Source organism: Castor canadensis, chromosome 1, assembly GCF_047511655.1.
Source record: "Castor canadensis chromosome 1, mCasCan1.hap1v2, whole genome shotgun sequence".
NCBI lineage: Eukaryota > Metazoa > Chordata > Mammalia > Rodentia > Castoridae > Castor > Castor canadensis.
In genome coordinates, this window is record NC_133386.1 from 180,277,548 (window position 1) to 180,299,276 (window position 21,729).

Here is a 21,729-nt window from a genome sequence, read left to right on the forward strand (position 1 = left end):
TCCCAGCGTGGCTCTCTGCCTGCCTGAAGAACTCCACTGCATGTCCAGTTAGGCTGTCTTTTCTTTCTTTCTCTCAAAAGAAATGTAACTGGGCTTAAATGTTAGGCAAATTAAAGAAATTTAAAAGATGATCCCAAAATTGGTACTGTGTTTTTGTTTCTTTTCTTAATGGATTTTTAAAAAGTTTTAATGTTTATCAAAATTATCTATGCAGGAGATGAGCAGGGGAAGAGACTGGAGCTTCTTAGCATGCATCCCTCTGGCAGGGAATCTCTGTTGAACTTTGCCCAGAGGAGAGAATAGGCTGCAGGCTTCTGTCTGGGTGAGGGCAGATGGGATGAGAAGATGGTCTGGGTAATTGTATCATCAATGTGCCCTCTTGCTCTTTGCCCTACCTTTACCCCTTGGGTTTGGCAGTGTGACTCGGGCTTCCCTAAGCTGATTCAGGTTGAGCTCTCCTGAGTCTGCAGTGACAGTTAACTGTCCTCTCTGCTTTTTAGCTTCCAAACTGTGTTACTGCTGTCTGTCTCCCATTCTCTTTTTCTTTTTTTTTTTTTCATTTTTCTTTTATTATTCATATGTGCATACAAGGCTTGGTTCATTTCTCCCCCCTGCCCCCACCACTTTCTCCCCCCTGCCCCCACCCCTCTCTTTTTCATAGGATGTTGGTACCTTGATTTGTAAAAGTTCCCTTTAATTGTCTTTTTAGGGTTTTAGAAGAGAGTGAAAATGGATGTGTTCAGTCTACCCTCTGTGTTATTATACTTGTGTTAGTTAGCTAGCTGTCTGTCACTATAACAGGTACCTGAAATAATCAACATTAAAGAGAAAAGGGTTATTTTGGCTTACTGTTCTGGAGGCTCCAGTCTATAACTGCACAAACACATAGCTTTTAGGCTTCTGCTTGTGTGGGGGGGTGGTGCATCACAACATTGTGGGAGCACATTGTGGAGCAAAACAGCTCGCTTTATAGTTGCCAAATGAAAGAGAGGAAGAGGACTGGATTGGGAGTCTCACAATCCATTAGAACCTCCCAGTAGGTCCTACTCTTAAAAATTCTATCATCTCCCATTTGGCACCAATGCAATGGTTCATGCCTGTAATTCTAGCTACTTGAGAGGCTGAAATCTGGAAGATCACAGTTTGAGGTCAGCCCAGGCAAAAAGTTTGAGAGACCCCCATCTCAACCAATAACTGGAAGTGGTGGTACATGCCTGTCATCCCAAGCTAGTTGGGAGACTGATATCTGGAGGACTGTGTTTCCAGGGTAGCCTAGACAAATTTGTGAGACCCAGTCGGTAGCCTAGACAAATTTGTGAGACCCAGTCTCAATGGAGAAAAGCTGGGCATGGTGGTACACTCCTATTATCTCAGCTATGGCAGGAAATGTAAAATAGGAGGATTTCTGTTCCAGGCTGACCTGGGCAAAATGCCATGCCCCAGCCAGGTGCTGGTAGCTCACACCTGTAATCCTAGCAGAAATCAGGAGGATCTTGGTTTGAAGCCATCCCTGGGCAAATAGTTTGTGGGACCCTATCTCAAAAAAAAAAAAAAAAAAAATCACAGAAAAGGGCTGGCAGAGTGGCTCTAGCGGTAAGTTCCCCTCCCTAGCAAGTGAGAGGCCCTGAGTTCAAACCCCAATGCAGCCCAAAACAAAAAAACAAAAAACAAAAAACCCTATGACCCTGTCTCCAAAATAACCACAGCAGAAAGTGCAGGAGGCATGGCTCAAGTGGTAGAGCACCTGCCAAGCAAGCATGAAGCCCTGAGTTTAAACTGCAGTACTGCCAAAAGAAAAAAAAGAAAGAAAAAGTTCCATCACCTTATAGTGCTTCTCTGGGGATCAAGCCTTTCATGCATGGATCTTTGGAGGACACTTAAGATCCAATCTATAGTGACGCTGAGCTTTTTCTTGTACTTATTAGCCTATGGGTTCTTGGGTTGCCTGGCTTGGGTGCCAAGCCCTGCCTTTGGGCAAGGATCTGCCATCAGTGGTTCTCAGAAACTTCATCTGTGAAACACTATGGTGTCCTCACTGGAAAACAAATCACAGGTGACCTCAGCTTCCTCACTGGGTTTTTGTAGCTCATAGCATAGTCATGGTGGCTGTAAGTTTCCATGTCATCAGGTTTTAGTGAATCTAAGAAGCAATCTAGAGATGTAGATTTTCATCCTAAACCTGTGGCTCTTGAAACTTGTGAGGAAGAAAATGCCCTTTCAAGTCAGTGTGTTTGTGTTTCTTTTCACGCACCTTTAATAGCACAACTATAGAATCCTATGCTATGTCAGGTTCTACAAGATCCTGGTCTAGGTAAAATGAGCACATTTTGTGCAGTTCCTGCTCTGCCCTACCAGCCTCAGGTTGAGTAAGAGGTCATTTGGTTTTTGGAGCAGAGTCCTGCTCTCCACAGGAGCAGGGGTGGGAGCCAGAGGCCTGAGGCCAGCCTGGCTGCATATTGTCAGCAGCACGCTCAGAATCACAGGATGGTTGAGATGGAATGATTGTGGGGTATTTAAAACAGGGTACTTGTAGGCTTTTTGGGTTCAAAGAGACACTTGGAGTTGGAAGACTTGAATTTGAGCTCTGGCTCTGTCCCTATTAATTGCATGACCATAAGTCACCAAAGCTGCCAAGGCTTTCATTTTCTCATTTATGAAATGAAGGGGTTGGCTAAATCACCGCTTATATTCCATGCTGCTGTGTAACAGCTCTGTGAACTGCTTGTCCCTAGCAAGAATATTATTCTCCCTGGTATCATGATTAGCCAAGCAGTCATTTCTTCTCCCCTTAACACCTGTGGTCACCAGAGCTGCTGACCGAGTCTGGTGGTGACTACCTCTCATCATGCCAACTAACAGGAGGAGGTGGAGAGGCATTCTGACTCCCTCTCTGGCTCTTTCTTCTGCTTCCCAGAGCTGCTCCATGACTGTCTAGAGCTCTCCACTGATGCCCCACCAATCTGTTTCCTTTTCCAAGTATTCTGTATCCCCAAAATGGCCCCTTTTCTCTTCCAACCCAACTTTCCGAACCAGACTGAGCCCATCTAGATGTGAGATGAACTGGTTGAAGTGATTTCCAGGTAGGTGTAAAGGATGACTAGGTTCAACTGCTACTAGTTGCCAATAGCATTCTTCCCTCCCCCAAGTTGTGACAACTAAAAATCTCTGCAAGTATAATCAAAGGACCCTCTTGGTAGGGGACAAAACTGCTTTGACTGAGAGCCACTGTTCTATTGATAATGTGCTATCTCTGAGATTGGAGATTGTATTAGTCAGCTTTGGGTTAGTGCAGAGACATACCTGAGGCAACTAGCTTACAGAGAAAAGGGTTCGTTAGCTTATAATTTGAGAGTTCCAGTTCAAGATCTGACAGCCCATGGGTTTGCCCTCTGATGAGGGTGGTGGGTGGTAGTGGGATGGGGCACACGTTGGAGCTATTGATTACATCACTAGTTGGAGAGTGGGGAAGGGAACGGTCTGGGGTCTTACAACCCTCACTGAGGGCATACCTTTCACTGGGTTCTACCTGTTAAAGATCCATAGTACCTCCCAGTACTGCTACCTTGAGGATCAAGCTTTTACATGTGGACCTTTGGGGAACATTCATCCAAGCTGTAGCAGAGAAAGGGTTCTTTTGTTCTATAACAAAATTTGCTTGTCATTTTGCGTGCTGTTTCCATCAATTGAACTTGACCTTGGCAGGAGTAACTAAAAACATAATGTACAGGATCCTGAAAAGTTCTTAGATCTCAGTGAGTTCTCTTTAGGGAGGTTGTAGCTGGGTCTTTTTGTAAGACAGGTTACTTTTTAGGGGAATCCAGTTACATTAGTGGTTGACAGCACCCATAGGTGACCGGTCAGATGAACCAAGACCCAGAGGAACCAGAGTTTCATTCTCTTGCTGAAACGTCAGATCTAGTTTAAGGAGCTGCATGTACAGTTGTAGCCAGCAGGGGTCTCCATCCACTTTTAAATGACTCATTCTCTTCCTAGGGTTTAAATCTTTCCAAAAAATCTTATCTGCCATAAGCCACACTGTTTCTACACAGGGACATTGCTACTCTCTAGAGACCAGTTTGTTCAGGTGAAGCGGAAACTGCACAGAGCAGGAGTTTGCTAGAGTTTGAGTTTCTGCATTGACTGCAGACATGTTGGGGGACAGCGGGGACCTTGGTGGGAAAGGTAGTGCAGCTACAGTTTGCAGTTTCCAGTCTGGGATCAGAAGGCCACTGCCTGGTGTATTCACTCATGAAAGTCTTTATTTGGACTTGGAACTTCAGCTGTACCCAGGGAGAAAGACTTTTTGGCTAATAAAGGAAAGAAATTAAATTCTCCTGATGACTTTAGATGTACAAATGAAGCAGCTACATAAAGTTAAATGTAAGGCTGGATCTGTAAGTGAGAGTTGTAATTAAACTGCAGTTTTTGAAGACAAGCACAATAAAAAAAAATGTTTCTGGTATACACTCCTGAAGGCCTCAGTGAGCAGTGTTGGCACGCCTGGCCTTGGGCATTCTGGTGGAGGCTTCTGAAGGCTTTATTTTGGGGAGTAAGTTAAAACACAGTTCCTTAAGTTAGAGGATAATAGTTGTAACTGACTTATCAGTTGGCCTTTTGTTGTCCTATGAGCTAATTAACCAGTTAGTTGATTTATTGAAGCCCTAACTGTTTTGTTCAGGAGCCATAATAAGGAATCTGTGACCCACCCACAGGGCTAATAGTCATCTTAGGGTACAGGGTAAGCACTCAGAGCCATTTGGGGAGATGCTGCCAGTGTCCGAGCATGTCAGGGGCTGAAGTGGAAGACACAGAATCTGGGTAACGTCACCAGGACGGAGTGACTGGGAAATAGTATTTGGGCAGGCCTTAAATATGAGATGACATCTTGTAATGGAAGGCAGAAAGAAGTGTGCATCTAAATATTTTTCTGTAGTCAAATGGCACACTCATTTCCCCAGTCTCCTTTGAATTACAGGAACGAGTACACGATCTAGGGTCTTGGGAGGCTGGGTAGACACTGTACAGTGTAGTTAGACATGTTTGTGTGGGTAAGGAGGAAGGTGTAAGTGGATCCACGGTTTATCTGTTGAGCAGAGTTTCCAAACATTCTTTTATTGGTCAGTGGCTCCGCCAGCAGTAACCTCTAACCTCAGCCACACTAGGAGGTGGAAGTCAGGAGCCTGCCTTGCCTTTGAACTTTTCTTTGTACTCAATTGACTAGGAGCCTTTGAGGTGGCGGAAACATTCAGCATCTTCTTTTCTCTTGTCTTTAATGCTGGGATACTGTTGACACATCCTCTACTGACATGGCTCCATCTCCGTGTACGTTTATGTTTGCCCATTAAGTGTGCCAAATGTTTGTGCTACAGAGAAGTGTATTAAGATATAGTGGGCTGATTTTAAAAAAAGACAAAACATTTCTGTTTAGCAAAATAAAACCCAGGCATGTGGTATCTTTCCCCAATAGGGCTGTAGTTAGGCCTCGTGAGAGAAGAGACCATGGGAGAGCAGAATGTATATGTATCCGCCCAAGTTCATGTGCTATATTTATAGGTGAGCCCCGATGAGGACACTCTTATTTTGTCTTATTTATACTCAGTCTCAATGCATTGAATTACAATGTTTGGTTTCCATAATTACAGTGGCTAGAAGGGGTGAAAGTGATTGTCTCTGAGCTGGGTCATCTGCCAGTCTTGTATGCATTGAGAATGTTAAAAAGGACTCAGTATATTGGACATAAGCCCATACAGTTTTGCAGGCATCATGGTACCCTGGCATATCATTGGAAGATGACAGAATTCCTCAGTTCATAGAAATGCATGTTTGTTTGTTTTTTGCATTTTGAATTCTGACACGCACAGGAGTCTTGCCATCAGTTTGAACACTGAATCTCTATTTCTTTTCCCCAAAGCTGTTATTGATGGGCATCTTAAATCTTTAAGCTGAGGCTTTATTTTGCTTAGCATATGTATTTTTAAAATATTGGATCTTGTGTAACATGTTTTATAAAGCTTCCTGTTTAGATTTTTTTTTTTATTTTTAAGAAGTGTTCTGTGATTCCTTCACATGTATAGAAACCTCAGCCACCCAGACTCCTGTATTGTCCAAGAGTTCCTGTGCTACTGGGACAGTTATATGGCAGTCTATGCCCATTTCTTCTTTATCTCCCACCCTGACTTATTCCCATTTACAAAGCAGAGTCTTTCAACAGAGGAGGGAGGTAGACTGTTATCTGAATTTTTTATGTGAAGACACTGAGGATGGAGAGACACGAAGTAATCCTCCCAAGACCACACAGCCTGTGAGGTGGGCGGAGCACATGCTGTTCTGCTGCCCACAACTGTGTTCAGACTGCAGAACTGTTTGGCCTGGACTGCGAGTCAAATCAGGCTGTCTCCCAACAATTCAAGCTGACTATTGACCAGTCTTCTCAAAGTGAATGTTTGAGAAATTTAGGACTGGACACATCCCTGGTAATATAGTAAGGGGAATGTGGAAAAGGTTTAACTCCTAATTTCCAGGGTCCGTATTGTAATGTCTTGTCATTCTTATTCACTCCCCCTCCCCAAACTGTGAAATTGAGAATGTTTTTATGTGTATGAACTAAGAGTCTCAGGTCTTCAAAAAAAAAAGCCAACTATTCCCCTCCAGTCCTGATAGGCCACTCCAAGTTATGTTTCCCAGTCTCAGCTTCCCAACTTGTCCTTACAAAGCTACTGTGCTGGGCGGATTGCTCAGTGGTTGAATGTTTGCCTAGTATGTACCAGGCATGGGTTCCATCCCCAGCTCCACCAGAAAAGGAAAACAAAGCTGCAACATCCAGGTCCAGATCCCTGGACCTTCTCCCTGTGAAACATAACACCGGGGTTCGGATACAAAGTGAGGCCCTTTGGCCAATGAGAGAACTTTAGTGATGGGTGTAATCACTTGTGGGATATTTTAAATTGCATAATATTTTTCAGTAGCACGGTGTATGCTGTTTAAGTTTTCCTATGTATATAAAATGGAATAAACTAAGGACTCATTTAATTGGAACTCTTAAGGAAGAACATTTTCTGTGTTTAACTTCTTTTTTTTTTCAACTTTGGTATTAAGAACCTTGTTGGAAAATGTCTTTTACCAAGTATCTGATGGGAAGCCAAGAAAAGCATTTTAATAGAACTGTCTCAAATTTATAGTGCACTGGGGCCTGTAAATAAATTTTCCTGTCTTTAAGGTTTGGACTGATTTGTAGTTGTTTTGTATAGCTTTTGAGATTTAAATCCTCATAGTCCAGATGGAGAGACCATAAAAGCTGCTTTCCCTGGCAGCCTGGTATATCTTGTCCGTGGGCAAATACAACTGAGATGATATGGAACTTCATCTGTATAGGGTCACTTCTTTTACTGTGATACAAATTTTAATTGGTTTGGTGGATTTTCCTAGAGCAGCCCACTTAAGCATTGTCTAACTTTAGGAGAACTGGAGAATTGGGTCCTTAATTTCATAATGCAAACCATCAAATTTTGTATTTTAAGCATCTGCCTTGTTCCTATTACGATGTTGGCACACTGAGGGTGATTAAAAGAAAAGGGGGCTCCAGATCCAGGTCTTTCGGAAGGACCTCAGGTTGCTGCAAGAGTATTGTCAGTAATAAGATGAATTACAAGATTGCCAGGAGTGCTGTGTACTCAGGGTCATCAGCAATGACCCCAAGATGGGAGTGAAGCAGAAGAAGAAGGGAATCTTTGCCACTGGTAATCTGAAGGAAGAGGATGAGGGGGCACTGCCTTCTACTGGGTTGGAGCAAGATGGAGCAGCCTGGGCTGGGAGTGCCAGCTGCAGGGAACTTTGCATAGAACTGGATGGAAGGGAGGGGAGTAACTAGAGGAGAGGAATGAAAAGATGTGTGAGGAAAGAAATTGAAGAGATTTAGAGAAAAAAATAAAATCTTAGAAATTATCCAGTGAATTTCTCAAATTGCCAGTAAGCCTGAGAGTTTTGGTGGTCTTGAGAATGCGTTGTTAGGACCAGAGTTGAAGCCCAGGTTTCCTGATGCCGAGTCTGGTGTTTTTTTTTTTTTTTTTGGCATAGTGTACTTCACATTGGGTAGTTTCCACTGATAATGATTCATTAGTAGATGTTGAGGTCAATTCAGTGGATCAGAACTGGCATTTTATTTTTTTTAATGAAATATAGTAGGAAACTATCAGAGAACATTATACATAGACATAGAAAGGGTAAATTGTTTTAGTTTTAAGTTGTTGGATTGTACCTGTAGCTCAGGGGTGGAATGCTTGTCCAGCATGCTCTGGGTTTGATCCTCAGCCATCACAAAGAAAACATTAACCTTGAGTTGTCATAAAATGTGTTTATATGTTTCTAACTGAGTCCCAGTCCAAAAGGTTTGCTAAGTGTGGTGGCGGGAAGACAGAGCCGAATTTGAATCATCAGCTCTGCCATCTGTTTCCCAGCTCTGTGACTTTGGGTAAGTTCTCTCTCCAGGTTTTAGCTTTCCTGTAGAGTACTTGCAGTGACTGGATGTGATCATGTGTTTTAAGCATGTGGATTCTGGTCCCCTGCTCCATGCTGGCACTCATTCGAGAAAGCTCCCCTGGGTCTGCATTTGAATTTTGGAAGGAGCCTCCTGGTAAGGAGCGTGGTCTTGAGGAACCACAGCAACTTACCGCACGGATGTATTATGCATTTGCTTCTGGGCTTGGAAACTTGAAACAGAATTTAGTCCTGTGGGTTTGGGTGTACTTTTTATATCTTGGCATGGAAGAATGTTCACCTCTGTTTTTCTGCTAGGATCAGAATGGCTTATGGGGGAGATTAAAAATCAGCGGTTCCCTAGCTGTCCTTTTGTTTTAATCCAGTGGCACATTTGGATTAAGTGTTGTTATTTTTTCCTCTTACTGGTGAAAAAAAAATTGTACTTCTTTTAATATGATCTCTGCCAAATCATGGTTTTACTCATTTTTTAAACTAGAAAATGAAATAAGTAAATTTAGAGGAAAATTAAAATCTGACTTGACATTTGGATGGTAAACAGCTAAAGACCTAGAGTCTAGTGGGTATGAATTACAAATAAGGGAACTTATGGGAATTTGAGAGGACTGGTCAGATACTTTTTAGAAACAGCAGCTGTTTCTACCCTACTGGAAGTAGGATGAGTTCTAGCATATGATTTTCATGCTGCTCTCTGTGTCTCGACTTTGCTCTCTTTTTCTTGTACCTCAGCCTCCCTTACTCCCAGCCCCCCCTTTTCTCTCCAGCTCTGTCCCATATCTGAAGTCCCGCTGGAGCTGCAGTGCTGAGACAAGCCTCAGCTCCCAGATGATTCAGGCCAGGGGCTAAAGCACTCCCATAAATCTGCGGCTCATTTTAATGCCACGTTAAAACAGTGCAAGCGGCTGGTTTCCGTGGCCCCTGCCCTCTTTCTTTATGGGCTTCTTTGGCTCGTCTCTATAAAGAGGCCCTGTGGAGTCATTTGAAAGTTCTTATCAGTTTGCTGACAGCTATATGGGCCTTTCTGCTGAGTCCAGGAGCTCAGGCGGGTGTGTGAAACTTCTGATATTAAAATTGAAGAAAAATGCCAGGCAGAAAGGATCAGGTGGAGGAGCCGTGATTTGGCGGTGAAAGACCAGCCAGACCATTAACCTTTGTAGATCTGACCCTTGACCATTGGTGGGACGGGCAGCCAGGGCTAGGTTAGGGCACAGTGGGTTTCCCAAGGACTTCTGTCTTTACCCCACCATCAGAAATGCCATTCCCCTGGCAGTTTGTGCTTCCATGCTTCTGCACATGAGGCGGGCAGGCCTAGAGGGCTGGGGTGGCCAGGTTAGCTGTGTATTTCTTTCCTTAATGTAGCCCAACTGGCCAGATCCTTGCTGTCATGTCTTTGCCAGCTTCAGCCTGTGGTATTCATGTCCACACAGTCACTCTTACCGAATTTAAAGGGACTTTCGTAAATCTGCTTTGCTGCTCCTTTTAGACCAGATTGCTTACCCTTAGTAATCATTCCACAGTGCTTCATGGAGACCTCAGGCCCTCCATAAATGTCAGCCTGTGATGCTGGCCCTTTATGCCCTCTCCCACATGGAGAGTGGACTAGAGGCTGCCCCTCCCTCGCTCCTACCACTTTTCCTTTCTTTCTTTCCTGGAAAACTTGCAGCCTGCAGCTGAGGAGAAGGAAAAACCATTACTTGGACAAAGGCCAGTGGCTTGATGGGAGCTTCAAAATCTTTGGCAACTTCTTCTACCCAGAATGTTTTTCCAGGCATTTGAAAAGAGCATCTTTGCTCTTCTTTCAACTTTCCAGTCTTGCCTTGAGGGGGTGGGGGGCAGGGAAGGTGCCCTCAGAGAGTCCTTTGTATCTTCCTGCTCTTCTGAGTAGAGCATTGGGAAGAGGGTAGTGGTGATAAGCAACATCCAAGTGTGTGTGTGTGTGTGTGTGTGTGTGTGTGTATTTTAAGTACTCTTCACCCCTTTCTGGCATTAACAAGTAGTTTTGGACATGAGAAATTTTGCAAGTGTTCTCTTTAAAATACTCATTTAACTTGGGGCTGAGACAAAAGCAAGGACTTTCCGTAGTTTGTTAAACATCTATAGCTGTTATTCTAGTATTGTTATTGAGCAAACAATAAAATGCTGATTCTTTTATTGCAGTTTCCTGTGGGGAGAGCAATTAGGTACAAAACCAAATGAGCAACAAAACAAATGCCTTGAACTCTTTAAGTGGTAGAATTAACTTTTCATCCTTTCTTGGTGACTAAATTAATATCTTATAATTAGTTAAGGAGTTTAATTTAGAACAGTGAGCTGGGTATAACACAGGAAATAACTTAAATATACTGAAAGCTGTTGTAAATATACTATCAGAACCGTTCTTCTTATAACACAGCCCTCCCCAAGGAGAGCAGGTAGACAGAGTGGCCACCATTTCCTCCCTGGGCATTGGGTAGAGAACTGTCTCTAAAGTCACCATGGGTTAATCCCTTGTAGTGAGTCCCAACATGGGCCTTGCTTTAGGAAATGGCCTCTCTAATAAAGGTGTTAAATACTAATTTGCAGCCTGTATAAGAATTGGGATGGGAGTCCCACAGGGTCAGACTATTTGCCAAGCGTTTCTGAGAAATGATTGCTCATTCCAGGAAATACCATGTAGGTATTGTGAATTCATTATCCACCTACTTAGAAAGCATATCTGGGTTTACAAAAGACTAAATTGTAAATGATCAAATGTTGATATGTTTGGTAGAGAGTTCACTTTTTTTAAGTCTTTAATAAGGATTAAACTGATTCACAAGGTAGTCATTTTTTTTATTGGCATGATTTAGGATGATGCTATAGCATATTGTAGTCATTAGAAACAATAGAAATGGAGGACTTCTGTCTGTATTCATAAATGTTAATTATATTGTCTTCCTCAGCATTTCAAGGACTGAGAGAACTTGGAGTTGTCTAGTTATTTCTGGCTTGGTGTAATTTGTAGTTTTATCATAGCACAGTTAATCTTATAATTCTGTGCTATATGGGTCTTGGAAACTTAAGACAATAGTTACATGTATTTATTTCACTGCCTTCACTTAAAGTCTGTTAGTACTGAATCAGACTAGGATTGGTAGAAATTTAACTTCCTGTAAACCTTTTTGAACAATATAGTTTTCTCTCTTGGACACTTAAAGGCTAATTTGTTATATTTAAATGTGTGCTGGGATGCAGCCCAATGGCAGGGTGCTAACCTGCATGAGACTGTGGGTTTGACCTCTAGTACCACAAAAATAAATAAATAAAAATGTACTTACTGTCCATTTTAATAAAGACTTTAGTAAGGAAAGTAATTTGCTTGTTATCTTTCAGGTACCAGTATTCTCATTAGGAGCAAGTGGTTTCTTTTCAAATGTTTGAAAACCATATATGTACTGAAGTGATCTTAAATTTCAGGTTAATTTGATCAGACCTCGATGATCGTACATGTGTGTCACTTATATTTTAAAAAGACCTTTGAGCTTTTCTTCTGGTTGTAAGCTGCAGATGAGGTTTGAGGTCAGCATTGTGGCATTCTGGCATTTGATAGGGATAAGAAGCCCCAAAGCTGGTGACACATTGAAGGGTCTGAGGAACATCCTCAAGGAATGTGATACGGTGGGTAGGCAACTGTAGGCCAACTGTACTCCCTTTAGCTGACATTGGTATTCCCCCAGATCTCTCTGCTAGAAAGCTGTAGGTGACTTTACATATGACATGCCACAAGTATAATGTTTGGAAATCTTTAGATTGGAAACTATAGAAGAGAAGGATTTCAACTGTCTAATCAGCTACCAAAGTGATGTTTAACTGTGAGCTGAGGGGGAGGGATCAGAATTCCCTATGGGAATTTTTACATGCCCCATGCCACTCTCACTCTGAAGCACTTTCTGGGCTGTGATTTGGGGATCTCTTGAGAGGCCCTGCCCTAATGAACTGTAGTTTCTCTCACTTATAGGCACATGCCATCCCACAGGTGACAAGGGGCAGAGACATAGCACTCTGCTCAGAGTCCTCCTCTGGGAAAGTACAGTGGGGTTTTCCCTCGGGATCACCAGCAGAACTCATCTCAGTAACCTGCAGTCAGAAGGTGGGGCTTTCTGACAGCAAGCAGTTCATAGAGGACTCATGCCCCTTTGGTCAGGAAGAACAGTGGTGATTCATGGTATTGGGCCCACAGCGTTCTCAATTTTGTTTTTTTCTAGAATGTGTAGTAACAGTGGAAAAGGCTGTGGGCAACCTGACTGCTGAGTTAGTATTCATACTAAGAAAACAAATGTGCCAAAGAGTGTCTCCTTACCCTTGTCTGGAACTGTTGCTCATAGCAAAGAGAGCAGAAGAAAGAACTTTGTCCTATCATGGCTGTCCCAGTAGTAGCTTTGGGGATGGAAGCAAGCTTCCAAGTTCTGCCCTGAGTCCCTTTGCATGGTGGGAGTGCATGTGTGTTTTAATTAAAAGGGGCAGGCCTTTCAAGTGGGCTTGGTTGTAGTAAGGCTTGTTTTATATTTGTCTACTTTAGTCAAACAAATGTATGCTTTCTTTCTACTGTTTTTAGCACGTAAATATGGTGAATGTCACCCCAGGTAGATTCCTTTAAAGCTGGTTGACCCAAGTTGTGCTCTTACTTATTTGTTTCTGATGGCAGATCTTGATTAAAGATTTCCAATCTACCTTTCAGCTCTTCCCATGGAACTGGCTGGGGGATAGAGCTAGTTAGCAGCTAGTCCCTAAAGAAGCTCCCTGTTCTGGCCTGGGAATGGTGGGATGCAGGCAGGATGACTCAGAATACTGGGCCAACAGAATCAAGTCTCTAGTCTCTTTGCTGAGGCTGACCAAACACAGTTTTATTGGTCAGTGGCTCCTGCTTTAGTAACCTTTCACCCTTGTGGCTCTTGAAGGTGCAAGCCACTGGCCGGCCTTGCCTTTGAACTCCTCATGGCTCCTGCCTCCTCAAAGGCTCCCAGTCAGGAGCTTGTGTTTTGCTTAGGACCTTGCCTCCCAGCAGGGTCTCAGCAGTTGAGAAAACTGATCCACCCTTAGAACATTGACATATTTGAAGGTGATACCCCTGAGACTTGAAACCTCTGGCTTTCTATTTCAGAAGCTGTCTGTCACATGTCAAGAAGCAAGACTCAAGCTTCCCCTTTACCTCCTCGGCCCCTCCGTTTCCCATAGGGCAGAAGATCATCACCCTGTAGCATTTCCTAAGAGTACTCTCAAGTCCTCTCTTACCATCAGCTTTTACTCCTAACTCTCCCCAAGTAGCACTGATTTTAAATTATTTCTCTTTTGAATAGGGGAAAAGCATATACATCACTAGCTCTCTTCGCTATTTGGGAGCATAATTAGTGGTGAAAATGGCATAGAGAAAGTAGGCATAGTGAAAGTAGCACACAGAGCTTACATGTTCAGTCCTAATGTTCTCAGATCAGCCCAGCTGCACTTTCCACCACCTTTCTTGATTCTATCCCACCGTTAGGACACACAAATAGCATAGACTGCGTCCTGTATAGGCTCAGTTCTTGCCTAAGGAGCAGGAGTAGAAGCTTTAGTATTTAGAGGCAAATCTAAGGACTTGTGCATATTCGATGACTTCAGTATACTTCTCTGGTAAGAACTCAAACTTGTTATTCTAAAAATACCAAGCGGAAAATTCCTCTTCAGCTCGTGATGCCTTTAGCTTAGACAAGAACCCGAATAGAGGTGTTTAATAGACCTCAACAGAGGTCCTTTGCTTTTTTAGAATTCAGATACCGTACTCTTGATAATAACATTATCTTGACAGAAAGGATAGTCTGATGGGGGCAGGGGAGGATAAAGGAGAATAATGGTGGGGGTGAATTCAACTATGATACATTGTTAAGAATTTTTGCAAATGTCACAATATACCCCCACACAATAATAATATAATTAAAAACAAAGCAAAAAAAGAAAATGTCTTATATTTTCAAAAAAGAAAGGTCAGTCTGGCAGGGTCTTTTTCTGCTGCAGAGGAAGGCTGAGTTTTTAGTAGGTATCCAAGTATCACAAGAGCTAGGCCTGATTTTTACCGCTACTTTGTTCTGTGACCATGAATAGTGTCCTGAGCTCACATTTAGCTGCTAAGGGAAGGGGAGAATGAACATTTCTGTTCATAACTGGGCTGCTACTGCATTGGGTGCTTCTTCATGTATCCGATAGGGTAGTTGTTAGCCTTAGAGGCTGAGTAAGTGGCCTGAGGGATTAGGAAGAATTTGAGGCATGTGATTCCCAAGTGTGAAGCATGTTTGTAAAGTTCTGTTTTTCTTTGTTTAGAGCACCTATGGAACTATTATAATTCTGGAATATTTTCCAAATGCCTACTTTGGGAAGGACACTGCACACAGTTCAGAGGTGTGCAAGTTCTGGGCCTTTTCCTCAAGCAGCTGACAGTCTCAGAGGGTGGAATGTAATATCTGTTAATGTTTATATTAGTCTGCTAGGATTGCTAGAGCAAAATACCACAGACTAGATGCTTAAGTATTAGAAATGTATTTCTCAAAGTTCTGGCAGCCCAAGTCCAAGATCAAGGTGCTGGCAGGGTTAGATTTTCTGAGGCCTCTCTTTTGCTCACTGATAGCCATCCTCCTATTACGTCTTCACATGCAGTGCTTCTATGTTTGTGCATTTACGTGTGTCTAAATTCTTCTTGTTAGGACACGGACTGGCTTAGGGCCCACTTACCAGCTCATTTTAACCCACTCAGCTCCTTAAAGGCTCTTTCTCCAAATGCAGTCACATTCTGAGGTACTGTGAGTTAGAGTTTCAATGCAGGACTTTTGTATAGACAGAGTTCAGTTAGTAGTTCACTCCTCACTGTGAAGTCCATTCCTGCAATGTTCTTACTCACCCAGGGACAAACAGAAGTAATAGTGTAGGGTGAGAACGGGGATAGCAGCTGATGAGGAGAAGTGCTTTTAATGCCACTCACTGCACTGTGCATGGAAACAGAGCTGGTCTGCTGGGCAAAACTCAAATTTATGAGGTGACTCTGTCTTGGATTTTATCAGGGGGTGGGACTTACACATCATAGTCCCTGATTACAGCAGGATGGTGTGTATGTTATTAAAAGAGTTTGTTAAGGCCAATAAAAGCTCAGGTTTTTTTTGTTGTTGTTGTTGCTGTTTTATCGTATCAACGGAATAATTCTTAGAAGTGTTTTTTTGCTTTCTTCCCCTTTGGCACGGGGTCTCGCTATGCAACCCAGGCTGTCCTTGAACTTATGATTCACCTGCCTCAGCCTCCCGAGTGCTGGGATTGCAGGTTTGTGCTACCATGCCTTGACCTCTTCATGATTCTTAGTGTGTAACTATGCATAAGTCATTTGCTTTCAAATATCACCATTTTGTCACCTGTTTGTTTTTATATTCCCTAGTAAGGACTAACCCTCAACTGTATTAGAATGACCATAGAAGGCGATCAAGGATGAAAGTGGGTATGTGAAACCTAGATAACTACTTTCTAAATATTGGAGGAAGTTCTTGGTTAGGGTTATTTATTCTCAGGAGATCTTCCACCATGTTTCAAGAGAGACTCATAACAGGCCTTGCACTGTTGGGTCAGATGTTGAATGCCTCTCTTCATTTTGCTCAGAGCACAGTATGGGGCTGGGAAAGGGCTATTTTTGGAGAAGCTGAACTTCATTGTTAGGAATCTTCAGGGGCTGACTGGTTGCTTTAGTAAGCTCTGTAGGATCAACGCTCAGCACATGCACCAGTGCTACCTGGGTTAGACTAGGAAGTCTAGTGAAAAACAGGACCAGTAATGCTCAAACATCTGTCAGCACCTCAGTTTTCCCATCATAAAATAGGGATAATTTCCTCAGACTGTGAGAATTCAATAAATCAGTACAGGTAAGCAGTTTATGTAGTGCTTGCTACATGTAAGTGGCTTGTTTAATCAGGTATCTACTCAATTCCTACTTCATGTTAGGTACCGTTCTGAGTGGTGGCGATGTACCAGTGAGCAAAGCAGGCAAAAATCTCTGCCTGTGGAGCTCACTTCCTGGTGTGGGGAGGTGAGTGTTGGACTCACTTCCTGGTGGAGGGGTGGCTGTGATGATAATGATGATGCATATCATCGTTACCTGAGCTCAGACATGTTGGACGCAGAATGAACTGTGTGTGTTAAGTTCGCTTTTTGCCCTTCTTCTGTGAACAGTTGTCTTTTACACTGAGATAGGTGTGTGTCTTGGGACATTCCTGTGTTGAAGATGATTTATAGGTTGGTGCCCACGCTATCTTTTCCTGTTTTCTCTCTCATTGCAGATTCACTTCCTCCTTTCTAAACTCTATCACGTGCAATGGAGAAAGTAGTTGGGACTCTCCATGCTGCATTTGTCTTTCTTTGTCCTGTTCTGGTTCTTCTCTGTATTCTTTTTCTGATGAGAGCTGGGTTTTAAACTCTACAGGGATCAGCCATGTAATCGAATGCCATGTAAACTTGTAAAGAGCTTGTAAATATGTATTGACCCTTGAGAGAACACCTTGGCTAATTAAAAACTCCTGTGAACTTAAGTGAGTACACTATTTTGCTATCAGAAATTATTACCCTGGACTCTATCATTCAGACTTCCTTGCATTTTTGTAATTATTAAAGAACATGCTGTAGCCATTTTCTCCAGTAGGACGAACTTCATGTTAATTCCTTATTCCCCATAAATATCAATACTGAGACTGGAGGTGAAAGGAAAGAATACTTTGCTTCCAAGTGGACGGCATGTGCATATATGGACCTGTGGGAAATTTTCAGCCAATTATGCTTGAGAGTAGGATTTAGTACTGCTCCGTGCACTTGCCTGTTTTTTAAACCTTTGAGTAACTCATAATTTGGGATGTAGGAGTAAGATGTAGAAATACTAGAAATTAATTCACCTAAAGGGAAAATTGTGGTGTATTTCATATATGAATAAGGGGGCTGTTGCGAGTTGTTCAGTAATTCTCTGAAATGTGCTGGGAGATATGGCCTGGGAGACAATGTAAAACCCTCTCATTTTCAGCATCAAGAAAGTGGAATTGAGTTGGGGAAGGTTAAGAGATGGTTAAAAAAATGCCGAGGGAGGAGAAAGTTAGATTAGGTTCTTTCAGCCAGCTAAAGAGAGTGGTTATAAGTGAGTTCTCAAAGTCCCAAGGAGGGTGAGAGTGAGAAAAAGGCTCCATTTATTATGTCACAGAGTTACATACCTGAGTTTGTTAATATTAAAGTGACTTTTTTCACTATATATAGGCCAACTGACTAGACTAATTTAAAAAGGCAAAACAGCAGTAATAACAACCCACCAGGGAGTCTCAATTTTAATACATTTTTTGGTAGGATGGAAATGTGTGATAAGAAAATTGAGATTAAATCCTAGAAGAAACTAATTCCTAGCAAGAATTATTGGGCTGTATATGGGATCCTGGGAGAAGAGCAAGTATATCTTCAGCAAGGTATGATCCATGACAGCTAGCACTGGACTGTGGCTACATTTAGAAAGGTTTTCAGCAGTTCTCTGGAGCAATACAGCTTAAAATGGAGTCTTTACTTGTTAAGCCAAGTCTAGTTTGCTTTGCTGCTACTGGGAAAGATTAGTTTTGACATTAAGGGTAGGGTTCTTTCTCCTAATCCATTCCAATTTTCTGGGACACAAGGGTCTTACTCTAGGCTGTACCCCACAGGAATACAACCTCCCTCACCATCAGCATCCCACACCACAGTGGCGTTTATCATTCATGAGTCTACATTGGCAAATTGTTTTCACACAGACTCCATAAAGTTTACATTACAGTTCACTTTTGGTTGTACATTTTGATGAGTTTGGACCACTGTAACACCATACAGAATAGTTTCATTACCTTAAAAATTCTCTGTGCTCTGCTTAATCATCACTCTCTTCTCCCAGTTCTGCCAACCAGTGATCTTTTCACTGTCTTCAGAATTGTGCCTTTTCCTGAAGTTATACAGTTGGAATGATAGAGTTTGCAGTCTTTTCAGGTTGGCATCTTTTACTTATCAATATGCATTTAAGTTTCTTTCATGCCTTTTCATGCATGTCTTGATAGCTCCTTTATTTTCAGCACTGAGCAATGTTCCAATGCCTGGATGTATCACACTTTATGTGTTGACCCATGGGAAGGCATCATGTTTGCTTTCAAGTTTTGGTTGTTATGAGTAAAGCTGCTATAAACAGCAGTGTGCAAATTTTTGTATGGACATAAATTTCCTGCACATTTGGGTAAATATCAAGAAGCACAATTATTGGATTGCATGGTTAAGGACATGTTTATTTATTTATTTATTTTTGCAGGACTGGGGTTTGAACCCAGGGCTTTGCGCTTGCAAAGTAGGTACTCTACCACTTGAACCACACTAGTCCATTTTGCTCTGGTTATTTTGGAGATAGGAGTCTCATGAACTATTTGCCCAGGCTGGCCTTGAACTGTAATCCTCCCAATCTCAGCCTCCCAAATACCTAGGGTTACAGGCATGAGCCACTGGCATTTGGCAGAGCACATTCAGTTTTGTAAGCTGACACCTTGTCTTCCAAAGTGACTATGGATTTCACTTTCCCACCAAGCATGGCTGACAGCTTCTGTTGCTCCCCATCTTCACCAGCATTTGGTATTGTCATATTTTGCATTCTGGCCATTGAATTGGTGCGTATTGGTATCTATCTCATTGTTGTTTCAAGTTGCAATTCCCTATACAGGTTGCTTGCCACCTGCATATCTTTGCTGGCCTATTGAGGTCTTTTGCTATTTTTTAATCTGTTGTTCATTATTGAGTTTTCCGAGTTGTCTATTTTAAATAATAGTCCTTTATCAGATATGCCCTTTGTTTTTTTTCTCATTCTCTTCACATTGTCTTTTGCAAATCAGGAGATTTTAATATTAGTGAAATCTAGCTTATTAATGTTTGTTTCTGGTGTTGTCTGCAACAGATCATCACCATACGCAAGGTTATATAGATTTTCTTCTATGTCATCTTCTAGGAGTTCTCTGGTTTTGTGTTTTATGTTTAGATCAGTATCCATTTTGGTGAAGGGTAAAGAGCCTGTGTCTAGATTCATGTTTGTTGCATGAATGTCCAGCACCACTTGTTGAAAGACTGTTTTTCTCCATTGTATTGTGTTTGCTCCTTTATTAAAAGTCTGTAGCTATTTTATGTGTGCCTATTTCTGGACTTTCCATTGTAGTCCATGGATCTGTTTATTCTTTCTCCAGTACTATACTGTCTTGATTGCTATAGTTTCATAGTGAATCTTGAGATCAGATGGTGTCAGTCCTCTTTGTTCTTCTTTAATATTAAGTTGCCTATTGTGGGCCTTTGCCTCTCCACTTCAGAATCAGTTTGTTGATATCCACAAAAAATTTCTGAGATTTTGATTGAGATGTAGGTCAAGTTGAGACGAACTTACATCTGGACAATATTGAGTCCATCTATTTTTGTTAGATTTATACTTGTATGGGAGGTGCTAATATAAATGGTTATATGTTTTTAATTTCAAATTTCATTTATTCATTGCTGGTATGTAGCAAAGTGATTGACTTTTGTGTATTAACATTGTATCCTGCAACCTTTCCATAATTGCTTGTTAGTTCCAGGAGGTTTTGTTGTTGATTTTGTTGAATTTTTGCATAGATGATCATTTTTTAAAATTTACTAGCATGTTATAGTTATATTGGAGATACATTATGATATTTACATAAGTGCTTACAATATATCTTAGATTCATACCCTCCTTTGTCCTTTCTCCTCCCTTTCCCCTCAATGATCATGTTCTGTGAAAAAGGCAGTTTTGTTTCTTCCTTCCCAATCTATGTATGTCTTATTTATTTTTTCTTTTCTTATTGCACTAGCTAGGATGTCCATGTATTATGTTGAAAAGGGGGAGTAAGAGGGGACATCCTTGTCTTGTTCCTGATCTTAGTAGGAAAGCTTTGAATTTTTCACCATTAAGCACGATGTTAGCGGAAGGGTTTTTGAAGATGATCTGTACCAATTTGGGAAAGTTCCATTCTATTCCTAGCTTGCTGAAAGTGTTTATCATGAATGGGTGTTGGATTTTGATAAAATGCTATATGTCTGCACATACTGATATGATCATATGATTTTTCTTTTTATTCCATTGATTTTGGTGGATTACATTAATTGATTTTTGAATGTTGAATCAGTTGTGTATACTTAGGATAAATCCCACATGCTTTGTTATATAATTTTTATAATTATTAAATTTGATTTGCTAATAATTTGTTGAGTACTTTACTTCTACTTTTATGAGAGACATTAGTCTATTCTCTTTTCTGATGCTGTCTTTGTCTGGTTTTGATATTAGGAAAGTACTGGCATCATAGAACGAGTTAAGAAGTATTCCTTTTGCTTCTGTCATCTGAAATATACGATAAAGAAGTCGTATAATTTCTTCCTTAAGTGTTTAGAAGAATTCACCAGTGAGCCCATTTGGCTTTGGTGCTTTTTTGTTTTGGAAAGTCATTAAGTATTGACTCAAATTTCCTTGCATTGGCTATTTCTTCTTGTGTGATTTTTGGGCAGATTGTGTGTTTCAAAGAACTGGCCCATTTTATGGAGATATCAACTGTGTGGGCATGGGGTTGTTCTTAATAGTTCTGCATTATCCTTTTAATTTCATAGAGTCTGTACTGATGATCCCTCTCTTGTTTCTGATATTAGTTATTTCTGTCCTCCCTCTTAATTAGCTTGGCTAGAGGCCTTTTGATTTTATTGATCTTCTCAAAGAGCCATGTGTGGCTTTCCTTGATTTTCCTCTTGAATTCCTTGATTTGCAATTTCATTGATTTTTGCTCAAATTTTTATAATTTGTTTTTTCTCCTTACTTTGGATTTAATTTGTTTTTCTTTTTCTAGGCTTGGATGATTCATTCTAGATCTTTCTTTTTAAATATATGCATTCAGTGCTATATACTTTCATCTATATACTGTTCTTTCTGCATCCTATAAATTTTGATAAGTGGCGTTTTCATTTTCACTTAGTTTAAAATTTCTCATGATTTTTTTTCTTTGACTCATCTGTTAATTTAAAATGTGTTCTTTAAAGAATCAATGAAACACAGTGTTGGTTTTCTGGAGAGATAAAAAGATGGATAAAACCTTAGCCAAACTAATCAAAAGAAGGTGGGAGAAGATCCAAATAATAAAATTAGAGATGAAATGGGTGGTATCACAACAAAAGCTGATGAAATCC

At 41.3% G+C, this 21,729-nt stretch overlaps 1 protein-coding gene across 3 annotated transcripts in view; it reads left to right on the top strand.

The window, feature by feature from the left end:
- Positions 1-21,729, top strand: part of Ext2 (exostosin glycosyltransferase 2) — a 140,289-nt gene that overhangs the window by 35,421 nt on the left and 83,139 nt on the right. The gene's annotated exons all lie outside the window — the stretch shown is intronic.